Source organism: Octodon degus, unplaced genomic scaffold, assembly GCF_000260255.1.
Source record: "Octodon degus isolate 3935 unplaced genomic scaffold, OctDeg1.0 scaffold00335, whole genome shotgun sequence".
NCBI classification, from domain to species: Eukaryota; Metazoa; Chordata; class Mammalia; order Rodentia; family Octodontidae; genus Octodon; species Octodon degus.
In genome coordinates this window covers 126,228-131,615 of record NW_004524911.1, presented here as the reverse complement: position 1 = coordinate 131,615, position 5,388 = coordinate 126,228, and the positions used below count along the sequence as shown (strand labels likewise).

At 37.5% G+C, this 5,388-nt stretch overlaps 1 protein-coding gene across 6 annotated transcripts in view; it reads right to left on the bottom strand.

Annotated features, from left to right (window-relative positions):
• Positions 1–5,388, bottom strand: part of Fam156b (family with sequence similarity 156 member B) — a 77,780-nt gene that overhangs the window by 53,925 nt on the left and 18,467 nt on the right. For 2 of the 6 annotated variants that reach the window (XM_023708173.1, XM_023708175.1), the window contains one exon: positions 851–904. The exons of the other annotated variants lie outside the window; for them this stretch is intronic. The gene's annotated coding sequence lies outside the window, so the exon portion shown is untranslated. The remainder of the gene's footprint in view (positions 1–850; positions 905–5,388) is intronic. 6 annotated transcript variants of the gene reach the window in all.

Sequence of the window (5,388 nt, the reverse complement as noted above, 5' to 3'; positions counted from 1 at the left end):
GTTCTTTAAGTGGCTGCTTCAACAAAGCAGTCAGGCTCAGGTTGCTGTGGTTCGATCCCTACAACTCAAGCCAGCCAAACCTGCCCTGAAGGCATTCGGAGGAAAAAAAAAATCCTTATTCCAGTTTTTGGGCTGGGGAGATGGCTCAGTGGAATAAGCACTTCGCTGGCAAGCACAAGGGCCTGAGTTCAATCCCCGGTTCCGCCAAAAGAAAAAAAAATGACACTGGTATATTAATTAATTCATACTCTAAATATTTCCCTTCACTTCTAACACACTTAACCTCTCATTCTTGGCTTTGTCAAGCAGCTCTCAAAGTCCCCTGTCATATCCTTAGTTGCCTTGATATGGTTTCCTATATGTTTTGAATTGATTAAAAATGTTTACCACATTAATATGCTGAGCTGTAAAAGGCTCAAGTGAACAGCTCCTGACATTGCCAGTCCTACAGAAAACCCACTACTATTATGGACTACTGGAGTATATTGGAATATTTTGCTGAATTCATGCACCTACAATATTTAAATGACAATGGAATATCCTTCTCTGACAAAACTAAACAAAAAAAGGGATACAAATGAAGGACCACTCTGTATCTGTATATTGAAGATAGGATAGATAAACAGCTACTTTTTCTTAATTCAATGAATAGATTTGTTCTAATAGTGTTTGTGGACAGGATATCATGTCTGCATCTTGTACAGTGAATAACTACTAAGACAACAATATGCAATATATTAATTATTGAAACTGTCCTACTAATCGGTTTTGAAACTGTCTCATTGCTATTTGTTTTTTTTTTCTCATTGCTATTTTGTTTCTCAATGAAATTATTTAAAAAAATGTTTACCTTTCATGGTCATTCTGAGTTGGCAAGAGAGCCAGAATTCACATAGTGCCAGATCTGGTAATATAAATGAGGGAACAGTGTCATGTTTTGTGAAGCTTTGCTTTTCTACTAGACAGAATACAACATCAATATTTGCTGCGTTTTTGATCAGAGCTTGCAAAATACTCAAAAGGAACTGCTTCAGAAAGTAGCAAGAATGGTAGGCGAAGTGTGTTCGGAGTGGGGGCGTATTCTGAGGGAAGTTAATAGCAATGAATGTTTTACTGTAGTAGAAATTTTATTAATTAATTTATTGGCAGAACTGGGGATTGAACTCAGGCCCTTGCGCTTGCCAGGGAAGCGCTTATTCCACTGAGCCATCTCCCTGGCCCCTGTAGCAGAAATTTTAAACTTAGGGGCCTGGGAGATGGCTCACTAGAATAAGTGCTTCCCTGACAAGCGCAAAGGTCTGAGTTCAATCCCCAGTTCCGAAGAAAAAAAAAATTTAAACTTAATTATTCACCATATATGTTGATCACACCTTGCATCGCCTTCAAAACTCTTAGAACCAATAACTGAGTTCTCAGTGACAGAGGAGACAAGGTCAACACTGTAAAACAATCATATGCATAATACAAACCTGTTTATTTTTATGTATTTATTTTTTTCATTTTAATGTGAATGATAAAATACCAATGAAACAGTTTCAAAACAGGTTAGTATGAGTTACAATAGTTAATACACTGCATATTCTTGTCTTCCTAGTAGTTATTCAGAGGATAAAGAGACATGATGTCTTGTGTAAACACTTCGTACCAACCTTTCTTCTCAAAGCCTCAGTTTAAAAATAATATTATTTATATTAGCTCTAAACTCAGTTATGTATATAACTAAAAATATATATAGGATCTGTGTGATGAACACTATAAAATATACAAGGAAAAAAATCATAGGAAGCACAATTAAATAAAGAGAAATGCTGTGTTCATGGATCAAAAGACTCAATATGGGGTGAAATCCAATTATTGCCAAGTTGATCTGATTAATTAATGAAATGTCAACCAAAATCTTGGAAGGATATATATATATATATATATATATATATATATATATATATATATTACATATTCTACAATTCATGTGGAATATTCAAACTTCTGAAATAAGAATTTATTACAAAAATCACAGAATTTGATCTTAAGACTCCAAATAAGGTTGTGGTAATTAAGAGCACTGCTGTCTTAGAAAGGAGTAGACATGTAGATTGATGGGTAGAAAATAAGAGTCTATAACTCGATACATAAAATATGATCAAATGACTTTGTTTTTTGTGACAGGGTCTGTGTAGTTGAGGCTGGACTTGAATTCATTATGTAGTCCAGGCTGGCCTTGACCTCACTATGTAGCCCAGGATGACGTTAAATTTGCAGTGATCTGCCTGCCTTAGCATTCCAAATTTTTGGATTACACATGTGTGCCACCAAGGCTCGCTTCAAATGAGTTTTTACAGGGTATAGATGCCAATTCAAGAGAAGGAAGAATTTTCCAACAAATATTGTATATCTACATGCAAAAACATGAACCTCAGCATCATGATTTACATATAAAATTGAGTATCAATGGTACAACGATAAAATTTTCAGAAGATACTACAGGGGAGTATCTTTGTGACTAGACATGAACAAGTCTTCCCTAATGTATAAATAAAGCACAATGCATGAAAAAAAGAATATTGGTAAGGTAGACTTCATCAAGATTTAAAACTTGGGGACTAGGGATGCAGCTTCATTGTAGAGCATTTGCTTAGCATGCCCAAAGTTTGGTGTTTGATCTCCAGTACTGAAAAGTCAGAGAGAGGGAGAGTGGGATGGATAGAGAGATTTAAAACACTGATTGAGAAAAACTATGAATGGAGAGACTAAACATAAGAATCACAGACCTCACAAAGGCTTTACATACGGAACATAGAAAGTACTACAAAACTTAAAACAAACAATGAATAATGAAAAATGGGAGAAAAATGTGAACATGAACACTTAAAATTGGGTCAAAATTAACCATAAAGGACATAAAAATTAAAATTGTGATGATGAATCCTGTCATATATACTAGAACAGGTAAAACATGCTGACAATATCAAGTAATGGAGAACATGCCAAGGAACTTGATCTGTCTTAACTTTTGGTTAGAAAGAAAAATAGCAGAGCCATTTGGAAACCAGATTGAAGGTTTCTTGTATGTTAAGCAGATGTTTACCTTAGGGTAACACACACACAAAAGCCAGTCCTTGAATGTTTGGAATAGTTCCATTCATAGTTATCCAGAACTGAAAACAGAAATATCTTTCAATAAATGAATGGATAAGAGGGCCGGGGAGATGGCTCAGTGGAATAAGCGCTTCCCTGGCAAGTGTAAGGGCCTGAGTTCAATCCCCCGGTTTCGCAAAAACAAACAAACAAACAAACAAACAAACAAAAAAACCCCAAAAAAAAACCAAAGAGAAAAAAGAATGGATAAGAAACTTTGCTAACCATTCAATGGAAAATGCTAAACAATGAAAACACAATAGAGCATTTTTTTGTATTTTAGGGAAGGGTCTACAGGGTGTTCAGGATCTCACTACTAGATTGGACTCGTAGTGATCCACCTCTTTACAGCCTCCCAAGAGCTGGGATTACAGGTGTGCACCACCACACCCAACCTCAGTGCGCCCTGGGTGTGAGGCCGGCACAGCAGGCCCGGGAGATCGAATCTCCGGCCCTTGCACCTGCTTCCAGGTGTTTTAATCCACTGAGGTATATTTTTTCCTCTTTTTTATTTTTATTTTTTAAAGAATACAAAACAGTGATAGAAAAAAAAATTAGAAATGATACAACAAGGGCAAAGCCATATATCCATATGTACAAGATGGGCAAGGCAATGATCCTGAGAATCTTCAGCAGGGTTTTGAAACTAGCAGTCAATTGGTAGGATTTTTACCCTGACTAACTATATATGTTGATACCTGTGAACTAAGCAACTGCACTGAAGATAGCAATATGCAATAGAAAGATCACACTTGGAATGCCTGTCACTCTGGTCCTCTAAATTCGTACTGCTTGTCATGACATACTGATTATTGCCACACTGTCTCTCAAGCAAACATGTGCTCAAAAAAAAAGGGTAATAAATGAAAAAAAGAGACAAGAAAAAAAATGTTACAGGATTATCCTGCTATAATGCGGCATATGGTTAGATTTCCAAATCACTGTGTAAAAATATGTAATTGTCCATTCCTTTTTTTCTTTTGCGGAACCGGGAATTGAACTCAGGCCCTTGCACTTGCCAGGGAAGCGCTTATTCCACTGAGCCATCTCCCCGGCCCTGTCCATTCCTATTTTTAAAATATTTTTCCATCCCTTCAATTTCTTTCTTCATATTCTGTAGGGACTTAAAATTTAACATATCAACACCTGATGGACAATACCCACTTCATGCTATGTCCAAGATGCTCGACATTCAGATAGACAGGTTAAGCTCAACTGCCTATGCCGTAGGGCAACAATGAAAAGCTTCTTTTCTGGAGGGTCAACAACCCAAGTTTGCAGACCAAAAGCTAGAGAAAAAGGGCTGCAAGGACAGCCAACATCTTGGCCCTAGCCTTGCAAGGCTAGCGAAGACTCAGGATATTGGAAAACCTACATTGCAACATCCTGCAACTCAATGGTGTCCCAAATTTTCTGACCAAGGAGATCATGAGGCCACAGAGGAAAGTGATCAATGATGCAGAGTGTGCCCAAGGAGAGCCCAATGGAGAGAAAACACACCCCCAGGCCTTCACAGACAGCAAACTGGTCAAGCAATGGTCGTGACTCATCCACATGGCCGACATCGACAAAGGATCTATAAACTGTGGCACAGGGATTCTGGCTAAATCCTGAAGGGATCTGACTGACCACATCAGATACAAAAGCTATAATCCTTGTTTTATAGGTCTTGCTTTATCTTGGTCTTAACCATCCAGCAGAAAAGTATAAAAACGAGGTACAAAAAGTAAAGCCATATTAATATGCTGAGCTGCAAAAGGCTCAAGTCAACAACCTCTGACATGGCCAGTCCTACAGACAACCCACCACTACTGTGGACTGCCGGACTATATTGGAATATCTCGCTGAATTCACACATCTACAATATTTAAATGACAATGGAATACCCTTCTCTGACAAAACTAAACAAACAAAAAAAAGGGGATACAAATGAATGATCATTTTGTATGAACAAAATAGTTAGGATAGATATACCAGCTACTTTCTCTTAATTCAAAGAATAGAATGATTTCTTCCAGTAGTGTTTGTGGACAGAATATCATGTCTACATCTTGTACAATGAATAACCACCAAGACAACAATATGCAATGTACTAATTACTGAAACCGTCCTACCAATCGGTTTTTTAAATTTTTTTAAACATTTATTTATTTATTAGTGTGTTTGTGTGTGTGTGTGGCCAGCTCAGCCCACCAGGGGGCGGGGCTGGCTGGCATGTGGTGCTGGGGGATCGAACCGCGGTCCCTGTGCTTT